Here is a 27,984-nt window from a genome sequence, read left to right as displayed (position 1 = left end):
AACGCAGTTGCAAGAGATTGGATGTAATCACCTTCCGACAAAATGGACAACTGAAGATTAGTAATAATACACCAACAATGAAGAAAATAAATAAGTCAACTTAGAAATTGTCGCCCCATTTTGACGAAAAGGAAAGAAACCAATGGCTCTCCTACCGTCCATGAACCATCCTCCGTCTGAGGATATGTATGCCTTCGTGACTATGAGCTTGAGGTCAGTGAGGACCTGCACTACCTCCAACAGTATGCCATACTTGTTGGTGCTGTCCACCTATATCGTTCAAACAAAAACTATGCTAGCTTTAGCTTCAGGCACAAACAAGGAAAACACGCCAATGAGAAGCATCTAATTTTTGAGGGACTCACATGAATAACTGTAGCACTTGGAAATGAGGTGTTGTCGATGGTGACCCTGAACATCGATAGAGGTTAAGTAAGGAATTGATTTTTTCTGAAACAAGGAAATTGTTGAAGAAGTGGTTAGTATACCTTGGAGGGTTCATGTTTTGGATGAATTTCTGGTACTCGTCGTCACTATCCCAAGAAGAATATTCCGCCTCTTCATCTGCTAATGCTGCTTCATGAAAAGAAACAAACACTTCACTCAATATTGAATCGAACTGCAGCTGCAAACCACAAATGCAAGAAAAAAGAAGTACGGTCGCGTGCATACGGTGATTGCGGGCTTGCGGCTACTGGCGAAAGCAGGTAAAATGGGCTCCCCAAATCAAGCAACTGAATTTCACCAACTTATCAGAAAAGAACACGATGAAACAAAGACCGTCAGAATCTGGTGGAATCCTTCAATTCATCAAACCAAAGATTCCAAGAAGGGAAAACTGAAGCGGGAACCATTTCCCCGAAGGGAAACAGAACCAAAGTGACAAACAAGGAATCAGTGGTAGTATAGGTGCAACAGGTGGTGGATCTCGCCGTTGGGGGCCGCATGCTCTCGAGGTCCCACGGGCCGACGCCCATGTCCATGATGAGGTAGTTGACGAGGACGTTGGTGACGAAGTAGTCCCGACCGAGCCCACGATCCGCAGCGGTGCCTTGACCTGCCGCACCTCGATCCGCGAGTAAGTAACTCCAAGTCTCAGCGGTGTGGCTCCTGGCCGTTGTTCCCTCTGGCGGAACCATAAGCAAGGAAGAAATGGAGGCTTATGGTGAGGGGTGGGGGTGAGCGAGTTGCGCCTTCATCTGCGATAAGAAATCAAGAGTGACACCTTCCATGACGGGCGGTGGGGAGGAGGGTGGGGGGATCCATGACACCTTCCATCCGCGGCAAGAAATCAAGAAATCAACAGCATATGCGGCACCTTCCAAATTGCGGCCTCGGTTCCAGGTAATCGCGGATCAGATGGGGGTGGAGGATGGAAGCAACCGCCGCTGCTTGATCCGCGGGCGGGATTCGAGGATGGGAGCCGCTGAGGGGGTTCGAGGATGGAAGGAACCACGACTGCTTGACCCACAGGTGGGATTCAAGGATGCAAGGATGGAAGCCGCAGGAATCTGGGATCAAGCACGGAAGACGGATGGAGCGCGGAGGGAGCGCGAAGGCAGAACCGTGTGCCATCCTGGACTGTGGACGCCTACGATACAAACATAAGGAGTAGTAGAGATTTACAATTTTTTTTAGAGATTGTCATTTTTAGAGGTGGTTGTCTTAAAGCAACTGCTTCCAATAATGTTTATTTTCCAAGCGGCTGTATTGGTGGGTCCGCGGACCGAAACTATATAGTTGATTGTCCTGTAAGTCTCCCTTGGGAAAAAATACCTAGATGCCTATAAAGACCATTTTCTAGTAGTGACTGTAGAAGCCAAAATAATTATGTCTTGGTAAGAAAGAAGATGGAGCACCTACGGACGATACACTAGGATGCAAAGAACCTGATTTTTTTATTTTAGCCTTTTTGAAAAAAATTACGTTTAGTATCTTGGATGACTTAAACTCGTTTTAGACTCTTTGCTCGGTGTCACAGGCTATGGCGTCAAGGTGCGTGCTCCGCTGGCGACGGGAGGCTGACACGACGCTGACGTGGCTAAGCTCGGCACCATAATTCATGGCGCCGAGCTCCTGTGTCTCACCGCGACAAATGTAGTATAGTCGCACACCGTCTAATCTGAAGAATGCGGGCAAGCAAGACACAACTCGTATCGCCCAACACCAAGTTACCACAAAGCGAGCCCACATGGCTCGTACTGGTACGGCACGAAATCGGTGGCAAGTGGCAACAGCACACAGGCCACAGACACCGAGAGGGCGTTGATGCCATGCATGCCCATCATTCTGATGCTAGGGCCGGACAAAACAACACAAAGCCATGCAGGCTTTAGCACGTCACTCACTTTATCCACAAGTTTTCGCGCATCTACGTGTGGGTGCGTATCGAGCAAAATTACCTTTAGTTAAAAGACGCTCGGGTTTCGGCTCTCCTCCACGCTTCACGGGTCTCTAGCCATCGCGCATTTGACGTGTGTCTGGGCCACGAACCCGAGCTTTTTTACACCACACCGCGCACCTGGCTCTCTCGTTCGTCCCCTCCAAATGCCATCTCTCTCTTGTCGCGCACCTGGCTGCCTGGCTCTCCCATCCAATCTCTCCAAGCTCCGTCGCGTCCCTCCATCCCTCGTCGCTGAGGTCCTCACCACGCGCCCTCCCCCGCCACCGCCGCTCGCGCTCCCGTTCTTCCTCTGGGCTGGCCGCCAGAATTGATTCCGTCACTGCTTCCTAGCTTTCCATGCCCTCACCTCGCTACTGTCCGCGGCAGGCCTCCCAGCCGCAGCTGACTAGCTCCCCGACCTCATGCGCGCGCACGGCAGGCCGGTCTCCCACCCGCAGCTCACCCTCCTCGTCTGCCTCCACATCGCCGCGCGCCGCCCCCTCCGCGCTCTCCACGCGCTTCGCCGCTTCCACCACGAGTTCGACGTCCAACCCCAGGTCCACGCGTGCAACCGTGTCCTTGGCGCGCTGGCTGCTGCGGGCCACGTTGAGGACGCGCTCAAGCTGTTCGATGAAATGTCGGAGGGTGGTGTGCAGCCCATCCCTGTAACGTTTGCCATCATGGTTCGTGCACTAGCACATGCGGGAATGGTTGATAGGCTTCTGGAGATAATTGGGAGGATGCGGAACGAGGTGTGTCGGCTCATGCTACAACACCATGATGAAGGAAAATTGGATACCAAGTATGTCAGCCTACTGTGTTCTTGTGAAAGGGCTTTGCAAGATGGGGGAGATCAACACATCCATATCACTTGTTAAAGATTGTCTTGGAAATATAGAAAATGGGCCGGCTGAATTTAAATACACCTTGACTATTCTGGAAGCTTGCAGATCAAAAAGCCTAGAGAAAGTCATCAATGTGGTGTATGAGATGATTGAAGTAGGTTGTTCAATGGAAGAAATTGTCTATTTTGCTATCATATATGGCTTCTGCAAGTATGCAAGTTCAACTGAGGCGAGGCAGGTATTCACTATCATGAGAGATCAAAATAACAATTGAGGCAAGAATCATCTATCATATTGTAAGCTAATCAGTAGTATTTTTCACTGTGTGATACTTGATTTCTGACCCCATCGATATTATGGACAGAATTTTGAAATTGATGAAGAATCAGAAGAATATCTTGAGCTTCATCCTCAAGCAGCTACAAAGGAGCCTCGCCTAATTGAAGAACATTTTTATAGTCTTAGCGAGGATGACCCATTTGCAATTAATTGAAGACCAGGTCCGTTTGCATGTTAGGGAAATCCTGATTATCGCCTTTTCCAAATTTCATCTTATTTCTGACTATTCAGAGTAAATTTAATCCTATGTTTGGCTATTCAGGTTGTCCTTAATACCAAACATAACTAAGCATGGTTGATTATGCCGTGATCTCATATCCATTTGCTTTCAGATGGATCGTCTTGTAAACGGTATGTGAATCTGCAGGTTCCAGAGGCAATGAGGCTTGCAGCCAGGTAACATGGCCATCTCAGTCACTTCCCTTGAGTGCCAAAAACATCTATTCGCCTGCCCTTTATAACTTCTATTGTCCCGCCTTTCATTTTCGGTTTGCAGCATAAAAAAGCCCAATTATGTCCGCTACCGGTTCAACACACCATGTGCCGAGGATTTCTGCTGCCGAGCATAAGAATCTATCTGAACTCAAGAACCTGCATACGTTCAAGCATAAGGCGTTTCCTTTCAAGCATAAGCTTTCTTCCTCTCCAGACTAAACTGTTTTGTTGAAGATTCAATCGTCCTCTAATTAATTTGAATATAGCATGTATAATTGTTTATTCATGTTTTTCCCAGTGCTGGATATGCAAGTTCCAAGGTACTAACTGATTACGAATTTAATTGGAACGAGATGTGTGCACAAGAGTGAAAGCATCTATTTTGTAGGTGGCAATGAACATAATATTTGATAATTGAGACCCATAAAATATCTAGATTTATTTCCCTGGTTCTTAGTTGTTACCTTTTGGATATTTTGTCTAAGAACAAAATAGAATGTGCCATAGGTTATGGCTATGATATCATACATAGATCAGTTCAGCAAATAGCCTTTAGCTAAGTACGTTATTACTGAGCTATACTGAAATAGATCAATCTAGCAAGTAGCTTGTAGCCAAGTACATTATGTGATGACTTGATGTGCTTCCACTTTTGTAGTTTGAGGAGGGATCTACCCCCTGATGCATATGCGTTTGCATTAGTGTAACTGCCTGGTGGTGGCTTACATATTTCACTTAGAACTTTTGTGTCAGGTGAAATTCAAGATCTGAATGTTGCAGAGCCTATGGAGTCTACAAGAACACTTTGCTTCCATTATTGCAAGTCAAAATAGCTTGTTGTGAATACTGAAGGCGAGTATTTTTAAAAAGCTCATTTTTCTCTTGGCAGGTCTTTCACGCAAATCCTTTGTTCTTATTTAGGCCTCTTATTTTTTTACCACTATTATTTTACATAGTTAATGTTTACCTGTCTTGATTAGTTATATGAAAATATTGTAGATACCTCAGCTGTCTTAGCTATATGTTATTCTTTTGAATGGCATGTAGATTGAACACAGACACCATTTAATAGTAATGTTTGATTGTTTGGTTATGTTATTTCTTGTAGGTTGTATCTGCTTTTTGCAGGGCCCTCTAGGAATAGGAAAAACAAACTATTCTTGGACTCCTTAGTGCTGTTCTCCATTCTGCTCCTGCAAGAATGCAGGTCAAGTAAAAAAAGTCACTTGGTTATTCACTTATTCTTTAAAAAAAGTAATGCTTCTGATAAACTATTATGCTACCAGAGCCACAATGCTTTCATTCTTGAGCAGGTATTGTGCCAACCTATTATGTTAATACTTTGTATTTTTATGAAAAGGCTTATTCATGCAAAACTTACTATTATTGTTGTCACAGGTCCGGCTATTCCTAGATCGTCAAGATTATGTTCGAGCACAAATTTTATCAAGGAAAATCAGTACTAGAGTATTTGACGCAGATCCATCAAAGGAAAAAAAGAAACCAAAGGAGGGTGACAACATTGTTCAGGATGCTCCTGCAGATATTCCTTCCCTCTTAGAATTGAAGCGTATCTACTATGAACTGATGATTCGGTATGTAATGCTTCTCAATCTCAATTAGATTAATGTACTACTGGTCTGCTATTTTCATTGTCAATTGTCATTATTCGCTCGTCTACCTGACTACCTCTGGAACTACCAATTTCTTTGTTCTATTGAACACTATGGTTCACAATGACATTTTATATTTGGAGCCAATCATAATTCTTCGTTATCTCATCACAGATATTACTTGCACAACAATGATTACCTGGAAATCTGTCGTTGTTACAAGGCTCTTTATGATATCCCAGCAACAAAGGAAGATCCAACCAAGTGGATACCAGTACTCTCTCTCAACATGTGTATACACTCCCTCTGACACCCATCCACCAACCCCTCAATTATCTGACTACCTTAATTCCTTCACAGATTCTTAGGAAGATCTGTTGGTACTTGGTGCTAGCACCTCATGATCCTATGCAATCGAGCCTTCTCAATGCTACACTAGAGGATAAAAACCTTTCAGAAATCCCAAATTTCAGGTACATTTGAATGTTTGCAAAATGGATCTCATAACTCCAGGCTGGCTTATCTCAATAATCACTTTTTTCTGTTGTGATGTGATGTGGGGGAAAAAGGTTATTGCTGAAGCAGCTGGTTACCATGGAGGTCATCTAGTGGACAGCATTGTGGGAATTCTCTAAGCACGAATTTGAAAACGAGAAGAATCTGCTAGGAGGAGCTTTGGGTGCCAAAGCTGCAGAAGATTTGAAGCTGAGAATAATTGAACATGTACTGCTTACTTTGTGTATGGCCTATAGTTGTAGTTATTTTGCTTTATGCTTGTCCACTAAATCTGACTTTTTGCTCTGCTCCGAATATCTTGGTTGTGTCTAAGTACTATTCGAGGGTTACCATAAAGAGGCTTGCTGATCTGCTCTGCCTGAGTTTGCAGGTTTGTATTATACATTGTATTTTCTTTGTTATGCCATCTGCGGCGTCTTGTGTTAAATGTCTCAATACATGAGTTGTGAAGCATTTTATAGTTGCAGCTACAATCGTGAGATATCTAACTGGCACTGCACATTACTCTTTTAGGAGGCAGAGAAGCATCTTTCAGACATGGTGAACTCAAAATCTCTGACTGCAAAGATCGACAGGCCGATGGGAGTTGTGAGCTTCCGGGTAGTTCAGGACTGCAACAGCACACTTAACTCGTGGGCTACAAACCTCAAGTAGCTTCTTGACCTTGTCGAGAAGAGCTGTCACCAGATACACAAGGAGACGATGATCCACAAGGCAGTATTGAAAGCTTGACTGATTAGCGCTGGCTGTTTTTGCTTCGTAAGTAAGATACTGTACCAGCAGAAGGACAGGGATACTATTTGTTGCTGAACTCTTGCTGCACATTATTTGTTGCTGAAGGACGGGTCTTTATATTTTGGTGTATGGAGTAATAATTTTATTTTTGAGGACAGAAAAGCTTCATGTTTATCAATTGGGTAGGAATGACAATGAGTAATTTGAGAAAAAGAAATATTAGTATCTTTGGCCACAATTCCCACAATGCACTCTTAATGTCACTTACCAGTGCTACCAGAGCCAACCAAAGGAACCATTCCTGAAGGTCAGGTTCCTTTCTGATAGCAAAATTTGAAGGTTACTAATACTTCAACCTTCTGATAAACTGATTACATAAACCGAACTATTCACTCATACAGCAAAAGATCTTTAAATTCTGTATGACAGTATGAGAGATTCAGTGGCATAGAACCAGGACACAACAAAGGGGTTCCGAGAGTGACAATTATCCTGCCAAGTAGTGGTTCTATGAATTAAGATTTGGAAGTCCAATTGGTTAGGTCTTAGAGATAGACACTTTTTTACACCACAAATGGAAATGCATGTAATAAAATTTTCTTGTCCCCCTTCACATCACATATACTCACAGGTATGAAGTATCCCTATACAAAGCAATACTGCTAAAGAAACAATGTTGTTGTCTCGATAGGGCGCCCGTAAGGGCGCCGCAATGTTCTAGTATACTTTAAGCAGTACGTATGTAGAAGTGCTACGCGATGTACTTTTGCTCTTGCATTACGAGTACTTGAATTGAGGACTGCAGTACCTATGTAGAAGTGATACACGATGTACGTATATGCAGGAAGACGCGGCACTGCTTCTGCTTGTACATGTGGAAGAGGTAGTCGAGCCCGTTCTTCTTGGCCATCGAGCTCGTCGGACAGCGCTGCTAGTTGCGGTATGATCGAACAAGTAACATCACAGGTGAGCAGATCACGTGACTCAAGTCTCAACAAAGACTGATGCATGGACACTGTCCGCATGCATGCATTAACACAGAACTAGTATAGAAGAAAACTGAGCATATCTTTATCTACTACTACTCTATAAGGATGCAACAAGGGCATCCACCGCGGCTTCACCACGCCCCCGCCTCCCTCTCGCGACGCCCGCGCCCGTGTTTCCAGGGCTGCCTCGCGCTCCGCATGTCACCCACTTCCATCCATACACCTGCCCCTACACCCGCCGTGCACGCCCCTAAGCCCGCGATCCATATGCCCCCGCCAGCCATCGTGTGCCTCCTCCCTGCGCCCACTCACGGATGTCGCCGCACGCCTCCACTGCGCCCGCCGTGGATCTCACCCACAACCCATCGTCCGTCCCTCGTCCCCATCCTCCCGCAGTGCCCCCGCACCGCGCGCCCGCCGCTACCGCCATCAAGGCTCCTACTCGCGGGACCCCCCCCCCCCCAAAACCTAGCCGTCACCCGCACCACCACAAACCACTACACATGGTAAGAGGTGAAGAGGATGGCACTAGCTCACTAGCAGCCCTATCGACGTGCTAGCTCCGGGGAAGGCGCGCCGCCATTACTGATTCATGTGGTGGGACCGCAAAGGAACTCCTTGAGCTAGCTGGCAAGGTACGAGCGTGTTACTTTATTTAGTAGTTTTGGACTTCTGATGTTGGTTTCTAGAGGGATTATGTAATAGGGTTGTTTGCTCTATTCTGAGAATTGTAATCTGCATGACCCAATAGTCACCCCAGAAATTAGTGATTCGGGACAGTTGAGGTTCTCGATATTTGTTCTACTTGTCCAATTATGTTATGTTTCTTGTGGTCCTTCCAGGGGTTTGTGCTAGAGGATTCTACAGGTCTATCACTGAATGGGGACCTCAATGTGCATCCTGTGATTGCGGGGTCTTTGCCCCTACACAGCCAATCTTTGTGGTAAGATTGTGAAATGGATTTGTTCTCTTTAAGATTCATCATACTGAGGTGTATGTTGTATTTCTGTTTGTGTTACCTCCTAATTTTTGCCATGTATCTTTTTCTTTTTTTGCATGATATCTGGGAATCGTAGGTCGTGTCACGACCATCCAACAGTTTATGAACTATACTCATCAAGTCTTTGTGGTGTTCCTAATGTAAATGGGGACTCAATGACAACACGAGTAACTGTTGATCACAATATGCATCAAGATTTTCAGCCAACAAGTAAAAATTTAGACATGTCTTTCAGTGACATTGTTGCTCTGGTATACATTCTGCTTTATTAATGATCTTTCAGAAGAATTCTGATTAAAGCATTTAACTTTGGCACAAGTACATAATCAGTCAAAATATGAAGCTTAGTTTCTCATGATAAAGACCTTGGTAGGATGTCAAGGAGCACCCTGTCGTCATCTATATGAAGGGTTATCCTGATGCTCCTAGGTGTAGGTTTAGTGCATTTGCAGTGAAGGTCATCCAACAATATGGTAATTTGTCTATAAGTGCAGCTTGTTTCAAATGCAATTGATAATCAGTAATCAATTTTCTCCTCAAATTCTGAAGGCAAATCTTCTAGTGGTATGCCTTATGCTTAACTCACCATTGAAGTATAGAATGTTATTGATAGAATAATAGTTTTGTTGTAGTGAAATATGGTAGTCATTTTTTGTAGTTTGATTTCAATACACTTTTAGATTTGAGAATCTTTGATCATTTATCAGATGATTTTCTATTAACATTAATAAATTATCATTGTGCAAAATGCATCTAATAACAACTTGTTCGATTTGTATGATTCATGTTGCTTACCACCATAGTTATTAGATATGTGTTTATTGTTTTGACTTTTGTCCTAGGTATTTGGACCACAATATCAGCAAAGGTAGATATATAACCATGTCATTGCACCAATAGTGACTGATGTCCTTGAAGGCTAAAACTGCACTGTCTTCGTGTTTGGGCAGACTGGAACCGGAAAGGCAAATACCATAGAGGGAGAGATGAGATAGAAGGTACCCATAATATCTGCCCATCATCTATGATGAAGACAGGAAGTTCTTTGTAATTGCTGAATAATTTGTCTTACCTAACGTGTCAGGTTAGTGAACTACTACAGGATACTGTCGGTGTCATCCCTAGAGCAGTGCACCATATCTTTGAAATACTTGCAGCACGGAAGGCTGATTATAGCATTGAAGGTCACCTTCTTAGAGCTATATAATGATAATGAATATATAGCGGTACCTAAGTCTTTAGAGGACCAAAGAAGATTCCGTGAAGGTAGACAAAAGAGGCCTATTACTCTTGTGGTAGATGGCAAAGGTGGTGCAATCATAAGAGTACTTCAAGAGTTGTTGTCTATAGTCCTAATGACATATACAACCTTTTGGAACATGGGTCAGCTAGGAGACGCACTGTTGACACTGCACTAAATAAGCAAAGCAGGTTCTTGATCATTCTATTTCTACATTATTTTGGTACAAAGGTCATCATTTATCGGGGGCTAAGCACTCTTCATTCTGTTCATGCAGCCGATCACATGCTGTTTTTTCTATAAACATCCAAGTCAAAGAGAAAACAGTAGGAAATGAGGAACTCATGAAGTATGGGAGGTTAAACCTTGTAGACTTGACATGGTGAAAAAATATTGCTCGATCAGTTGCAAGAGAGGTACTTCTTTTCTATTGCCATTTGCTACCCATTAGCAGTTACATTATCTGCTAGCTTGTTTACCATATCTTGTCCAGTTGGGTAGTTTGGTTTAATCAACGTATCCATCTTGTCTGCTTTCATTGAATCATTTTGGTCATGGTACGTCATGTGTAGAAAATGATAGAAGTCTGCAATGATAACCCCAGATGATAGAAGTCTACAATCATTTTGGTCATGGCAAGTCTGAAATAATTTTGTGTTTTTTATTAAAACAAAGTCATATGTTGAGTTTGGAAATACCAGTGAAGGTAGCTAGCTGCAGCATGAGGGTTGCGGGATGGGTGTTTCTCAGCTAGATTGCGAGGCATCTAACCATGCTAACGAGTAGACAGAGACGGGCACACAGGACATCTAGGCTTTTTTTGATGTTTTGATTTATTTCAAATATATTTGTAACTATGATCAATACTATAAGATCAATGGCACCATATACACTTAACCAACATAGGTCGGTTGCGGCCCTACATCACGTCCCTACAGAGTTTCCGTAAGTACACATTTCACTTGACGTCCAGTTTAGCCAGCCAATCTTCATTTGGGAAAATATAATCATCTGAAGGCTAATGCCCTATTTTCACTACTAGCAGTCCGTATTTAGCATCTCATAGGTGAATGAATGTTCAGTATTTATTAATCATGTTATTAGAGTAATTGACTTATATCATACTAGATGAAGTTCAGTGTGCAGCACCTATTTTATTAATGTGATATAGTTGAAGTACTGAAGACATTGGGATCTTGAAGATACCTTCACTCAACTTAAGGAGGAGGAGCTGGACGGGCCGGCTGCCACGGCGGCGGAGCGGGAGTAGATGTAGTTCGTGCTACGACGACTGTCATCGGACCCATGGACATTCGCATCCACGACATGATCATCAAGGGCAACACCAAGATGCAGGTCAAGCATCATCGGTCCCTCTAGGCATCCTACTGTTCTCGTTCACAACAATGGTCTTGATAATGCAAACTCTGATCTCATAATTGTATGTCAACCTGAAACTGCTTAATAAAAAGTCAAGCCAGAGGTCAGTTTTTTTGTCTTTATTCTTCATGAAGTACCAATTTCTACGATTCACAATATAAAACCATTTTCTCAGGTATTTTCATCTCACAATATAACTACTACCACTTTAATTAATGATGTGTAAGAGATTAGGTGGTTGTAATATACCATACAATAGATGCATGTGTTTTCACTGGCCATCAAGTTTCCCTTAAATTTAATACCTCCTTATTGTATTTGTTGGGGTTATGGGCTAATGTCTTTCTGACACCCGAACATCTTTAACTGATTCATACTTTGATAGATCCTTCATTACGAACTCAATTAGGTCATCACTTACCAGAAATCTTAAAACATATCAAGAACTCACCAAACGAACAGTCTTGTGCATCTGATGCAACCGTCAAAACTGAATTCTACAACAAAGGAAGTAAAATCTAGATGCCAAAAATTCAGTTAAGATTGCATCACTACATTGTTCTATTATGTCCTTTATCATTTAGAATAGACAATATATACACCCCATAGGCCCATACGAGTATGTTGCCAGCATGTATCCAGGGTAATCAACTTTACATTACAAAAAGATTGTGCCCTCCATATGTTGTCATATTACCACATTGTCCCTTAACATGTCTTCTATAGTTCCATAGTTTATGTTTCCAAGATCTGAATTATTTAACTGTTACCTAGGTTCTATTTTAAATTTTTATGTTAATATCTAAGCTCCTATATAAGAAATGACTCTTGCAACGAGATAACATGAATATGGGCAAATACATAATCTTTGAAATGTCATTGTTTTCTGATATTGCTGCAATTTTTTATTGCTACTACTTATTCACAGCGTCATACACAAACTTCAGTTTTCTTTGTAAATGTCAAAGACTAGGTATTGTTTTCTTCGCAAGCCTAGCCATTGTGCTCGTGGTAGTGGGTGTTTGCGAGCACACACAAATGATGGGTGCTAGCAGATGTTGGCGAATGAATTCACTCAAACTTTGAACTGAAATTATATTGGTAGGTTCAATTAGATATCGATTTTATGTTGGCGGACATACGTATAGAGGTCCATATCTATATTATCGTATATACAAAGTTAAAGTACTTCTGATTTATTATAGTATAATTATTGTCAACAATTAGGCCTTATGGATGAAGCTTTGTATTAGCTACAAATGAGTCTTCTCTTTGTTTTCATGAAACAAGAGTTCAGTTAGAATGTCAATCTGCAAGTACTAAAGCAATGCTATGGTTCAATAAATTGAGGAAACAACACTCAATAACAATATTGTTCTTCTATGCTCATTATTTGTTCTCATATCCTCCTTTTCTTGTTTTCTGCCCTTTTCACACCACTATACTCTGGTTTGACATGTGGAAGCGTGGATCATGCAATTCTTGTCATGTGTTGCACCAATCTGTATTTTTTACAACTTTGTTGTTTCTCGACCCTATGCGCTTTCGAGATTAGTAGTACGTGGTGCCTTTCTTTACTTCAACATCACCTAATTACTTTTTATGTGAAATGATTCTTCCAACTATTGTGCCTAATTTTGAATGTGCAAGTTGATTCTAGGGTTACATTACATAATTCATCTTATTTGTGATGGCACTATTCATCCTACCAAATAAATTTATCTTTTCATTTGTAGGTAATCTGGGCATGTCATAATCTCTGATATATGAGGAAACAAAAGGTAATTTCTTTCATGGCCTTGCAATATTTGTTACCTGATATGTATTGTAGTATTTGACGATACTTATCAATAGGATCCCTAATTATGTTAGTTGTATTTTAATGGTTGCCTGCAAAGTTAGTTGTTCTGTTATCATCATCTAAGTGTTTTGTTGTTGCAGGACGTCCTCTAGCTCATTAATTTGTGTGATACTTTAATGTTGTGTCATGTTATTGCTGTTATCAAGATTCATGAACATAGCATTATCTGTCATTTGAAATTATATGTTATCTGAAATTTCTTTCTCCCATTGTGCTTATGATATATGTCTCGTGTGTGGAATTTGGATATGGATTATGGAAGTGTCATTAACAATGTAATTATAGAATGGTTTTTGTGCTTATGAAATATGACTCGTGTGTGGAATTTGGATATGGATTATGGGAGTACAATTAACAATGTAATTATAGAACGGTTTTTCTTACCAATATTTTGCTGGTGGTACCGAGCACTTCATGAATTTTGTACCGTCAATATTATGTATTTTCAAAAACCTTAAGACGAACAACTATGATGACTATGAAATTAATTTTGAAGACAGTGAGTACCTTTTTATGGCTTTAACTTTAGAGCATTATATCATTATTGTTTGTGTGTTCGCATATTTTAACACATAATAATGCTCAATTTTCATGATAAATATAATCAGAAAGTGGTGCTTACCAAGATATGGGCTCTGATGTTTGAATACATAAATGCTAATGGTTGGCTAAACCATGGTGTAGAGATTATGCCTTTTCTCTTATGCATGTTGTCAACATTGCCAAGTTGGAAAATAAATGCTTAGTGACTAATGTATTGTCAAAGCTGAAGTCAAGTAAAACAGGGTTGAGGAGGGGCCAAGGCAGCAACCAAGAGTGTGAAGAGGAAAATGCCTTTTGTACTACTATCTAGAACTGGTTTATGGGGATGACAGACTGACTGAGCAACAGAGCAAGAAGAAAGAAAAATAAAATGAAGAGGACAACAATAAAACAATATATTTTTCCAATAAGATTATGTTCTATGCCTACCAAGAATGTTATCTTACTCTGCATCTTCTTGCCAGTCCTTTTGTGATTGTGTTCAATTGAGGCTGCTAAGAATATTAGTGCAGTGGAGTGTGGTGTATACTTGAATCTCTTAATTGATGATTGCAGGAAGTTATTTTCCATTTACGTGCTCGGATAGGTTGAGCAATCTCATATGTAGTAGATGTCCATAAATTCAACATGTAAAAGCCAGAATGCACATGTATACTTGCTATAAAATATTTATGCTTTCTACCAATCTTACAGCGGCAATTTGAAAGTTGATGTGATTTAGATTGAGCAATGCTCCTTTGTATATGAGCAAAGAAAAACCATAGCAATACTCCTTCGTATATGAACAAAGAAAAACCGTAGCAATGCACGGGCACCATACTAGTTACTCTATAAGAGAGCAAAGTAGGCGTCCACCAACTTGCTTCACCACGGCTCCGCTCTCGCGCTCCCCTCCCCTCGCTAATCTCGCTGCGCCGCGGGATCCATGGCGCCGCCCTCACCCAACACCCCCCCACCTGTCTCCGCACCCGCGATGCCCCAGCCTCAAACTGCGCTACGATGGCCGCTCGTCACACCCACCGCTCCCCCACCACAATGAACACGCATGGCGGCGGCGGCCCGGAGGTGTTGGAGGCGCAGGAGGTGGAGGACCCCGCGCCGCTGGGCGACGACGAGGTCCTCCTCTAGGTGGTCGCCGCGGGCGTCAACCACGTCGACACACCGCAGCGCCACGGCCACCACCCACCGCCCGCCGGTGCCCCCCGTACTCGGGGCTCGAGTGCTCCGGCACCATCCTCGCGTTCGGCCCCAACGCCCCACCGCAGTGGGCCATCGGCGACAAGGTGGAGCGGATCCGCTGCCCCTGCCTCCTGTGGCCGGCCAACTGAAATTTCATGCTGCTGTCGTCGCACTGCAGGTCTGCACGCTGCTTAGCGGCGGGTACGCCGAGAAGGTGGTGGTGCCGGCGGGACAGATGCTGCCGGTGCCGGAGGGCGTGTCCCTTGCGGACACGGCCGGCTTACCCGAGGTGGCCTGCACCATCTGGTCCACCATCTTCATGACCAGCCACCTCTCCCTCGGAGAATCGTTCCTTGTAAGATCAATTTTCTATTTCCAAGAGAACTGGAGAACTCAGTTAGCCAGATAGTTGCATCCTCTAGGGAATGGGTGTGACATCATTATTTCTTGTTGCTAATTTTGTGTACATAAGTCAGCAAGCATCATATAAATGCTTTTAACCAATTAATTTGAATCGGTATAAGTGAAAGAGAAATGTGCCCTTGGGTCATTTCTATAATGTTTTGGTGATTAAGTGTCCAACACATAGTAAGTGAGTTGCTATGTGCCAAACAAACAAAAAGTGCAAATCATATAACAAGGTATGTTTCTAGACTTAATACATTGTTTTGAGTACTAATGTATTTTGTCTAAGTGCTAGAAACAGAAAGAAAAGAATTTGAAAAAGACTTGGCTCTGTGCAGCCAACTCTAGCTTGGCTTGGCACACCGGACTGTCCGGTGGTGCACCGGACAGTGTCCGGTGCGCCAGGCTGGTCCGCGTGAAAAGGCCGCTCTCGGGACTCGACGGCGGCGTACGACTATAATTCACCGGACTGTCCAGTGAGTCATCCGCGGTGAACTCGTCGCCCTCGGGAATAACAAAAAGACGACGTGGCTATAATTCACCGGACTGTCCGTTTGTGCACCGGACTGTCCGGTGAGCCAACGGTCGCCAGCGCCAACGGTCGTCCGCACAATCTTCGCGTGACACGTGGTCGCGCCAACGGTCGGCAGGGGGCACCGGACTGTCCAGTGCGCCAACTGTCCCGAGGACCAACGGTCGGATGCGCCAGAAAAGGAAGGAGATCACGCACCGGACAGCTACAGTGACTGTCCGGTGGTGCACCGGACTGTCCAGTGCACCACTCGACTGAAGGCAAGATTGGCCTTCCAAGTTGGTCTTCAATGGCTCCTAGCTGCCTTGGGGCTATAAAAGGGACCCCTAGGCGCATGGAGGAGTGAACCAAGCATTCACTAAGCATTCTAAGACTCCCACACTCCGTCTCTGTGCACTTGATTGATTGTGTTAGTGATTTGAGCTCCGTTCTAGTTGTGAACTCTTTGTGCTTCATTTCGAGCTCAAGTCTTGGCTTGTGTGTGTGTGTGTGCTGCGGATTTGTGTGTGTTGCTCTTCTCAACCTTACTCTGTGCTTTCTTTGTGATATCTATTGTAAGGGCGAGAGACTCCAAGTTATGGATATTCCTCGCAAATGGGAAAATACTCTAAGGAAAATACCGTGGTATTCAAGTTGATCATCGGATCACTTGAAAGGGGTTGAGTGCAACCCTCGTCTATTGGGACGCCACAACGTAGAAGTAGGCAAGTGTTACTTGGCCGAACCACGGGATAAAAATCGCGTGTCTTGTGATTGCTTTCTATGTGATTGTTTTGTCCACACGAACTCGCTTCTCAACTACTTAGTAGCACTAACACTTCTATAACTAAGTTTTGTGGCTATTTAGTGTTGAATTTTACAGGATCACCTATTCACCCCCCTCTAGGTACTCTCAATTGGTATCAAAGTCGTACTCTTCACTTAAGGGACTAACCGCTCGAAGAGATGGATCCTAAGGGTAAAGGGATGGTGATTAACGACAAGGAGAAGGAGTCCCTCCTCAATGAGCCAAGAGACGACAAGCCTACCGACTCAGGCTCAAGTCAAAAGAAGAGAGAAGGGAAGAAGAAGAGGCGCATCAAGAAGATCATCTACTATGACAGCGATGCCTCGTCTTCTTCACCACACGACGACGACGACTCTTCAAAGAAGAAATCGGTTAATCAAAACTATTCATTTGATTATTCCCGTATTCCATTTATTTCAAATGCTCATTTACTATCAATTCCACTTGGAAAACCTCCACACTTTGATGGAAAAGACTACTCTTTTTGGAGTCATAAAATGCATAGTCACTTATTTTCTCTCCATCCTAGTATTTGGGAAATTGTAGAGAATTGGATGCATTTTGATAGCACTGATAACCCTGTATTCATTAATGAACAAATTCATAAGAATGCCCAAGCTACTACTATCTTGTTAGCTTCGCTTTGCAGGGATGAATACAATAAAGTAAGTGGCTTGGACAACGCCAAGCAAATTTGGGACACCCTCAAGATCTCACATGAGGGAAACGATGCTACAATGATCACCAAAATGGAGTTGGTGGAAGGCGAGCTGGGAAGATTTGCCATGATCAGGGGTGAAGAACCAACACAAACCTACAATAGGCTCAAGACCCTGGTCAACAAGATTAGAAGCTATGGAAGCACAAGATGGACGGACCACGACGTCGTCCGACTTATGCTCAGATCTTTTACCGTTATTGACCCCCATCTTGTGAATCTTTTCCGTGAAAATCCTAGGTACACAAAGATGACGCTCGACGAGATACTTGGAAAATTCGTGAGCAGGCGCATGATGGTGAAGGAGGCACGATATGTGGATGATGCCTTGAACGGTCCTCTACCTGTCTACGAGTCGCAGCCCGTTGCGCTCAAGGCAACAAGCAGCAAGGAGGCGCTACCAAGCAAGGTAGCACAAGTAGAGGCTACCAGGATCAACGAGAATGAAATGGCGCTTATCATCAAGCGCTTCAAGACCGCACTCAAAGGACGCAAAGAATATCCCTCCAAAAGCAAAACAAGGGGGAAGTGCTCCTGCTTCAAATGCGGTAAGACTGGTCACTTTATTGCAAATTGTCCCGATAATGATAGTGACCAGGGACAAGAAAAGAGCGGGAAGAAGGAGAAAAACAAGAGCTACAGGAAGGCAAAGGGCGAGGCGCACCTTGGAAAGGAATGGGACTCGGAATGCTCTTCTTTCGACTCCGACGACGAAGGACTCGCTGCCTCGGCCTTCAACAAGTCCTCTCTCTTCCCCAACGAACGCCATACATGTCTTATGGCCAAGGAAAAGAAGGTACATGTTCAAGATACCCCTAAGTACACTACTTGTAGCGATGATGATTCTTTCGATGATGAAGTAGATTACTCTAGCTTATTTAAAGGTTTAGATAGAGCTAAAGTAGAGAAAATTAATGAATTAATTGATGCTCTAAATGAAAAAGATAGAATATTAGAAAAACAAGAGGATATTTTATATGAGGAACATGACAAATTTGTTAGTGTGCAAAAATCTCTTGCTTTAGAACTTAAAAGAAATGAAATGTTGTCTTCTGAGTTGTCTGCCTATCAGGAATCTGTCTCTAGTTTAAAGAATTTAAATGATGAATTAAATACTAAGCTAGAGGAGGCAAATGCAACTAGATCTTGTGTAGAACATGTAGTTATTTGCAATAGATGCAAGGACCTTGATGTTAATGCTTGTGATGAACATCTTATTGCTATTACTAAATTGAATGATGAAGTGGCAAGTCTTAATGCTCAACTTAAGACTTGAAAAAATGATTTTGATAAATTAAAGTTTGCTAGGGATGCCTACACTGTTGGTAGACACCCCTCAATTAAGGATGGACTTGGTTTTCGAAGGGAAACCAAGAACTTAACAAGCCAAAAGGCTCCCATTCTCACCAAGGAGAAAGGGAAGGCCCCTATGGCTAGTAGTACTCAAAGGAATCATGCTTTCATTTATAATAGGAAAATTGCTAGTCATTCCAATTATAATAGGAGTTATGATCACGATGCTTTTGATTCACATGCTATGTTTGCCTCTAGTTCTACTTTTGTTCATGGTAGAAGTAGGCCTAGGAGAAATCATGTTGTGCATCATGTGCCTAGGAAAGTGTGTAATGAATCTACTACTGTTTTCCATGCTTGCAACACTTCTTTTGTTCTTTCATGCAAGAATGCAAAAGTAGTGGCTAGGAAATTGGGATCCAAATGCAAGGGAGACAAAACTTGCATATGGGTTCCAAAAACTATTGTGACTAACCTTGTAGGACCTAACAAGAGATGGGTACCTAAAACCCAAGCTTAAATTGCCTTGCAGGTTTATGCATCCGGGGGATCTAGCTGGATAATCGACAGCGGATGCACAAACCACATGACGGGGGAGAAGAAGATGCTCACCTCCTACATCAAGAACAAGGATTCCCAGGATACGATTATTTTTGGCGATGGGAACCAAGGCAAGGTCAAAGGTTTGGGAAAGATAGCCATCACAAGCGAGCACTCTATTTCAAATGTATTTTTAGTAGAGTCATTAGGGTACAACCTCCTGTCTGTAAGTCAATTGTGCCGCATGGGCTACAATTGTTTGTTTACAAATGTTGATGTATCTGTCTTTAGAAGGAGTGATGGTTCATTAGCGTTTAAGGGTGTATTAGACGACAAACTCTACTTAGTTGATTTTTCGAAAGAGGAGGCCGATCTAGATGCATGCTTAATAGCTAAGACTAGTATGGGCTGGCTATGGCATCACCGTCTAGCACATGTTGGGATGAAGAACCTTCACAAACTTCTAAAGGGAGAACATGTGTTAGGACTAACCAATGTTTGTTTTGAGAAAGATAGATGCAGCTTGTCAGGCAGGGAAACAGGTGGGAAGCGCGCATCACAGCAAGAATGTGATGACAACATCAAGACCACTGGAGCTTCTTCACATGGACCTCTTTGGACCCATCGCCTACCTTAGCATCGGGGGAAGTAAGTATGGTCTTGTAATTGTTGATGGTTTTTCCCACTTCACTTGGGTATTCTTTTTGCAGGATAAATCAGAAACCCAAGGGACCCTAAAGCGCTTTCTAAGGAGGGCTCAAAATGAATTTGAGCTCAAGGTGAAAAAGATAAGAAGCGACAACGGGTCCGAGTTCAAGAATCTACAAGTGGAGGAGTATCTTGAGAAAGAAGGTGTCAAGCACGAGTTCTCCGCTCCCTACACAACACAGCAAAACGGTGTGGTAGAGAGGAAGAACATGACGCTTATCGACATGGCGAGAACGATGCTTGGAGAATTCAAGACGCCCGAGCAGTTTTGGTCGGAAGCTGTGAACACAGCTTGCCACGCTATAAATCGGCTCTACCTACATCGCCTTCTCAAGAAGACCTCGTATGAACTTCTTACCGGTAACAAACCCAACGTTTCTTACTTTCGTGTATTTGGGAGCAAATGTTACATTCTAGTGAAGAAAGGTAGACATTCTAAATTTGCTCCCAAGGCGGTAGAAGGGTTTTTACTAGGGTATGACTCGAATACAAAGGCGTATAGAGTCTTCAACAAATCATTGGGTTTGGTTGAAGTCTCTAGAAATGTTGTATTTGATGAGACTAATGGCTCTCCAAGAGAGCAAGTTGATCTTGATGACATAGATGAAGATGATGTCCCAACGGCCGCAATGCGCACAATGGCGATTGGAGATGTCCGACCATAGGAACAACAGGAGCAAGATCAGCCTTCTTCCTCAACAATGATGCATCCCCCAACCCAAGATGATGAACATGTACCTCAAGAAGAGGAACATGATCAAGGGGGAGCACAAGAAGAACAAGTGATGGAGGAAGAAGCACCACATGCCCCTCCAACTCAAGTCCGAGCAACGATCCAAAGAAATCACCCCGTCGATCAGATCCTGGGTGATATCAGCAAGGGAAATACGACTCACTCACGTTTAGCAAATTTTTGTGAGCATTACTCGTTTGTCTCTTCTATTGAGCTTTTCAGGGTAGAAGAGGCCTTGCAGGATCCGGACTGGGTGTTGGCCATGCAGGAAGAGCTAAACAACTTCAAGAGGAATGAAGTTTCGAGCCTGGTGCCATGTCCAAAGCAAAATATTGTGGGAACCAAGTGGGTGTTCCGCAACAAGCAAGACGAGCACGGGGTGGTGACAAGAAACAAGGCTCGACTTGTGGCAAAAGGTTATGCCCAAGTCGCAGGTTTGGATTTCGAGGAGACTTTTGCTCTTGTGGCTAGGCTAGAGTCTATTCGAATATTATTAGCCTATGTCGCTCACCACTCTTTCAGGTTGTTTCAAATGGACGTGAAGAGTGCTTTCCTCAACGGGCCAATCAAGGAGGAGGTATACGTGGAACAACCCCCTGGCTTTGAGGATGACAGGTACCCCGACCATTTGTTCAAACTCTCTAAGGCGCTCTATGGACTTAAGCAAGCCCCAAGAGCATGGTATGAATGCCTTAGAGATTTCTTAATTGCTAATGCTTTCAAAGTTGGGAAAGCCGATCCCACTCTTTTAACTAAGACTTGTGAGGGTGATATTTTTGTGTGCCAAATTTATGTCGATGACATAATATTTGGTTCTACTAATAAAAAGTCTTGTGAGGAGTTTAGCAGGGTGATGACACAAAAGTTCGAGATGTTGATGATGGGCGAGTTGACCTACTTCCTGGGGTTCCAAGTGAAGCAACTCAAGGACGGCACCTTCCTCTCTCAAACGAAGTACACTCAAGATCTTCTCAAGTGGTTTGGGATGAAGGACGCCAAGCCCACGAAGACACCGATGGGAACCGACGGGCATGTCGACCTCAACAAAGGAGGTAAGTTCGTTGATCAAAAGGCATAACGGTCTATGATAGGGTCATTGCTTTATTTATGTGCTAGTAGACCGGACATTATGCTTAGTGTATGCATGTGTGCTATATATCAATCCGACCCCAAGGAATGTCACCTTGTGGCCGTTAAGCGAATTCTTAGATATTTAGTTGCTACGCCTTGCTTCGGGATCTGGTATCCAAAGGGGTCTACCTTTGACTTAATTGGATACTCAGACTCCGACTATGCCGGGTGCAAGGTTGATAGGAAGAGCACATCGGGGACATGCCAATTTCTAGGAAGGTCCCTGGTGTCCTGGAGTTCCATGAAATAAACATTCGTTGCCCTATCCACCGCTGAGGCCGAGTATGTTGCCGCAGGACAGTGTTGCGCGCAACTACTTTGGATGAGGCAAACCCTCCGGGACTTTGGCTACAATCTGAGCAAAGTCCCACTCCTATGTGACAATGAGAGTGCAATTCGCATGGCAGATAATCCTGTTGAACACAGCCGCACTAAGCATATAGACATCCGACATCACTTCCTGAGGGACCACCAGCAAAAGGGAGATATCGAAGTGTACCATATTAACACCGAGAACCAGCTAGCCGATATCTTTACCAAGCCGTTAGATGAGAAAACCTTTTGCAGGTTGTGTAGTGAGCTAAATGTCTTAGATTCGCGTAACTTGGATTGATCTATAGCATACATGTCTTCTATGCCTTTGATCATGTTACTTTGAGCATTTACAAGATTTGTTGCTTATTTATGGTGCTCAAGTTGTGCAAGGATCCCCGGACCTCACAAGTCCATGTGTGAATGATGCACATATTTAGGGGGAGATGTGCTACAACTTGACCCTTTGAGACTAATCTATTTGTTTGAGTATACTTGATGTAGTCTCAAAGGTGCATTGAAAGGAAAATGTGGACTTGGACCATGCAAAGACTTCCACTGCACTCCAGTATTAGTGTACTCACCTCCAAGTTCATACTTATGCTCTCATTGCCTTTTGCTCTTAATTGACATTTTTTGGTGAGGCAATGGGGTTAAAGGGCCAAGAATGATCCCGTTTTGGTGCTTAATGCCAAAGGGGGAGAAATTAAGGCCAAAGCAAATGGATCAGCTACCACTTGTGAATTTTCAAAACAATAGAGTTAGAACTTTTGATTTGTCCAAAATACTCTTATTGCAAAATCTGGTCTCTTGTGGGGGCGAATTTTTTATTATGGGAAAAAGGGAGAGTTTTTGGTACTTGATCAAATTTTCCATTGGAATATCTCTTGATTTGCCCAAACAAATGTGTTTGACTTAGAGATAGGAAAAATGATTTGATTTACAAAAACAAACCAAGTGGTGGCAACGAATGATCCAAATATGCTAAATTATAGTCAAAAACAATTTGGTCCTAATTTGCATTGATGTTGCACATATTTTGGTTGCTTTTTGATGTGTTGGCATAAATCACCAAAAAGCGGGAGATTGAAAGAGAAATGTGCCCTTGGGCCATTTCTATAATGTTTTGGTGATTAAGTGTCCAACACATAGTAAGTGAGTTGCTATGTGCCAAACAAACAAAAAGTGCAAATCATATAACAAGGTATGTTTCTAGACTTAGTACATTGTTTTGAGTACTAATGTATTTTGTCTAAGTGCTAGAAACAGGAAGAAAAGAATTGGAAAAAGACTTGGCTCTGTGCAGCCAACTCCAGCTCGGCTTGGCACACCGGACTGTTCGGTGGTGCACCGAACAGTGTCCGGTGCGCCAGGCTGGTCCGCGTGAAAAGGCTGCTCTCGAGACTCGACGACGACGTATGGCTATAATTCACCGGACTGTCTGGTGGTGCACCAGACTGTTCGGTGAGTCATCCGCGGCGAACTCGTCGCCCTCGGGAAAAGCAAAAATACGACGTGGCTATAATTCACTGTACTGTCCGGTGGTGCATCGGACTGTCCGGTGGTGCACCGGACTGTCCGGTGAGCCAACAGTCGCCAGCGCAATCTTCGCGCGACACGTGGTCGCGCCAACGGTCGGCAGGGGCACCAGACAGTGTCCGGTGCGTCAACTGTCCCCAAGGACCAACGGTCGGATGCGTCAGAAAAGGAAGGAGATCGCGCACCGGACAACTACAGTGACTGTCCGGTGGTGCACCGGACTGTCCGGTGCACTACTCGACTGAAGGCAAGATTGGCCTTCCAAGTTGGTCTTCAACGGCTCCTAGCTGCCTTGGGGCTATAAAAGGGACCCCTAGGCGCATGGAGGAGTGAACCAAGCATTCTAAGACTCCCACACTACATCTCTGTGCACTTGATCGATTGTGTTAGTGATTTGAGCTTCGTTCTAGTTGTGAACTCTTTATGTTTCATTTCGAGCTCAAGTCTTGGCTTTTGTGAGTGTGTGTGCTGCGGATTTGTGTGTGTTGCTCTTCCCAACCTTACTCTGTGCTTTCTTTGTGATATCTATTGTAAGGGCGAGAGACTCCAAGTTGTGGAGATTCCTCGCAGGGAAAATACTCTAAGGAAAATACCGTGGTATTCAAGTTGATCATCGGATCACTTGAAAGGGGCTGAGTGCAACCCTCGTCCATTGGGACGCCACAACGTGGAAGTAGGCAAGTGTTACTTGGCCGAACCACGGGATAAAAATCGCGTGTCTTGTGATTGCTTTCTCTGTGATTGTTTTGTCCATAAGAACTCGCTTCTCAACTACTTAGTAGCACTAACACTTCTATAACTAAGTTTTGTGGCTTTTTAGTATTGAATTTTACAGGATCACCTATTCACCCCCCTCTAGGTACTCTTAATAAGCATCACAAATGATTTATATCTGCTGATTATCTTGCTCCACAAATTTGGATTCAAAATGCATCGGAAGTTTGAGTCAACTAGCTGGGATGGAGACGGGGGTGCAACTGGGGTTCTTAGCACTAAATTAGTTGTGACTCTCTCTGTTTCTGTTCGTTTGAGATGACCATGTATGATGTATCTTCAATCCTGCAGATACATGAGGGATCAAGTGGAATTGGTACGTACGCTATACAAATTGCGAAGCACCTCGGAATTAAGGTTTTTGTCACAGCAGGTTTGTTCAATATAACACAAATAACACGCAACCAAATGTTCTTGGTGATGTTATATCCCCCAATAATCGTGCTGCAAAATCATAGGAACTGAAGAAAAATTAGCGACCTGCAAAGGTTTGGGTGCCGATGTATGCATAAACTACAAAACTGAAGATTTTGTTGAGTGTGTCAAACAGGAAACAAATGGGAAAGGTATGTCAAGTTTAATCCTACCGCCTGATCATGTTTAATATTAGCTCATCTGTATTGTATACTGTACTTGAGAGTCCTCTATTGGCAACCGAATGCTAAGAGAACCTGCTTGTTGGTGAAAAAGGTTAAGAGGATAAGGGTAATGGGAGAGGTTTTATTTTTTCTATTCCCCCTTGTGCCCTGCTAAACAACCACCTTTGGATATATCAACTGAACTCCATTTTACTCATTTAATCCTCAAAATTGAACACACATTTGGGATTTTCTTAGGGAACTTGTTTGTTCTATCTTTTTTACACCTATAAGGGTAGAACTTTATACGAGCTAATTATGAGTTAAAATTGGAACATGACTGCTAATAAGGTAAAAGGTATTGTCAACTCGCAAACCCTATAACAAAAGAACTCGAGAAATGTAAATGAGAACGCCTCCAGAGCTTGACACGCAAATGAACTCTAAGAAATATATCGAGTTCAGGATGCATATGTTCATCCAACATTTTTTCGATTGCTCTGTTCTGAATGGTGGATTAGATCTACATGATTTAAATGAAATGCATTTTGTTTAAAATGTTGTACATGCTCCAAATTCCACAACCATTAAAAGTGGACTGACACACTCCATGATTGCGTGCCGTTGCAACGCACGGGCATCGTACTAGTATAAATATGTGTGTGATACGAATACATATTCCTATACGCTGTACCATCTTGTGATACGGCATCCAAGGTGCTCCTAGCGTGGAAGCAGTGTCCGTCGAGGGACATGACGCGTCCGCACTCGACGCGCAGCACGACGCGGAGGCTGAAGCATTCGCCGGGGAGCACGTCCCAGCGGAACAGCCCCGCGAGAGCGATCATCATGTCGTCGAGCTCGCGCTCCGTCTTGCCGAGGATTGTACTTCATTTGTCGCGGTGGGACACAGGAGCTTGGCACCATGAATCATGGCGCTAAGCTCGGCCACATTAGCGCCGTGTCAGCATCTCGTCGCCAGCGAAGTACGCACCTCGGCGCCTAGATTTGTGGCGCCGAGTAAAGGGTCCAAAAATGAGATTAAATCATCCTAGGGTCTAAACATGAAAAAATTTCAAAAAAGAGGCTAAAATACAAAAAAATCGAGCAAAGAACTATACATGTATTGAAAGGCCACGATCGCGTAGCCTGCCCCATTTCCTACAGGCTAGTGCCAGCCCGACACAAAGGGCGGGCCGGGCCCGTGCAGAGAAGTCAGTCCATTGGGCTCGCTCGATACAACACACTTTTAACGGCTCACCCACTAAGGCCTTATAAAATCTCCCTCAACAACTCATTGCACAAACAACTCATTTAAGTTTAACTAGTGCCTGTGCACTACCGGAATCGCGTTCTTTGCCGAGTGTCTAAGACACTCGGCAAAGGCTATTTTACACTCGGCAAAGCCTTTGCCGAGTGTAACACTCGGCAAATATTTCATCGGCAAAGGGTTCTTTGCCGAGTACTTTTTTCGGACAATCGGCAAATACTTTGCCGAGTGTCAAAAAGCACTCGGCAAAGAAAAACACTCGGCAAATTAAGAATCGAAAAAAATTAAAAAAAACAGCAAAACATTTTTTAAAATTCTAGGAACAAACTCTCCAACCCACCTATTTCCTTACCCGTTGCCCTATCATTTTGAATCAAACTTATATGTTTTGTAAATAGTGAGATTCGAACTCACAACCTCTCTCTCGCGGATACCCTCCTATACCACTACACTACTACACCAATTATGTCTATATTACGTTTTCATTCCCCGTATACTATAACAAATCGAGAGTAATTTGATTATTTAAGACATTAAATGAGTTCATTTGAAAATGTGATCAACTATAAAGTTGCATAACTTTTTGAGATCTACAAGTTTTATTTTAATAGTTTCTGCATCCGAGACCATTTACAAAATTTGAATTTTAAATTTTAAAACTTCACACAAATTTTTCAATGATAAGATGATTTCAAATCAAAAAATTGTCAACTACAAAGTTTCATTACATTTCAAGACCTACAACTTTTATTTTGGTGGTTTTTCCATCCGAGACAGTTTGAAAAATTCAAATTTCAAAATTCAATCATAGTTTTGCATAACAAGATGATTTCAAACCAAAACATTGTCAACTACAAAGTTTCATAACTCTTCAATACCTACAACTTTCATGTTGGTGGTTTTTTCTTTCGAAGTCGTTTTCAAAATTCAAATTTTAAAATTTTTAAATTCAGACGTAATTTTCGTTGACAATATGACTTCAAATGAAAAAGTTGTCAACTATAAACTTCTATAACTTCTCAAGATCTACAAAGTTTATTTTGGTTGTTTGATCATTTGTTTATCTCACATGATGGTTCTAACAATATGCACAAATTCTATATGTCTCTCTCGTAGTTTCATAAACTACGAGAGAGATATAGGTTTTATGAACAAATTTATTTTTATTTTGTCATATGAAGAAATGTTCAATATATAAATTGTGCATCATGATGAGTTATACAAATTTGTAGTTGAAAACTTTTTCATTTGAATTAATTTACTACTTTAAAATGTGATTTTTAAATTGTCTTTGCCTAGTATTGGAGAAAAAACACTCGGCAAAAAACTCTTTGCCGAGTGTTGTATTTGTGACACTCGGCAAAGTGCCCTTTGCCGAGTGTCAAAAAAAGACACTCGGCAAAGAAACTCTTTGCCGAGTGTCAAAAATAAAACACTCGGCAAAGAGCTTCTTCGCCGAGTGTTTTATTTTACCGAGGGTTTTTTGCGTGGCACTCGGCAAAGAGCTTCTTTGCCGAGTGTCCGAAATAAAACACTCGGCAAAGAATATGGCACTCGGCAAAGAGCCAAATTCCGGTAGTGGTGGATTGCTACGGTTTTTATATAT

General features: G+C 42.9%; 1 long non-coding RNA gene and 1 pseudogene across 1 annotated transcript; both read left to right on the top strand.

Annotated features, from left to right (window-relative positions):
* Positions 1 to 5,948: 5,948 nt before the first annotated feature.
* Positions 5,949 to 6,678, top strand: LOC103635054 (uncharacterized). The gene is made up of 3 exons (XR_557122.2): positions 5,949 to 6,088; positions 6,185 to 6,501; positions 6,645 to 6,678. It is a non-coding gene; the product is annotated as an uncharacterized lncRNA (long non-coding RNA).
* Positions 6,679 to 14,878: 8,200 nt separating this feature from the next.
* Positions 14,879 to 26,037, top strand: LOC103636864 (quinone oxidoreductase PIG3-like; annotated as a pseudogene).
* Positions 26,038 to 27,984: the final 1,947 nt, after the last annotated feature.

This window comes from Zea mays, chromosome 8 (assembly GCF_902167145.1).
Source record: "Zea mays cultivar B73 chromosome 8, Zm-B73-REFERENCE-NAM-5.0, whole genome shotgun sequence".
NCBI classification, from domain to species: Eukaryota; Viridiplantae; Streptophyta; class Magnoliopsida; order Poales; family Poaceae; genus Zea; species Zea mays.
This window is presented reverse-complemented; position numbering and strand designations above follow the sequence as displayed.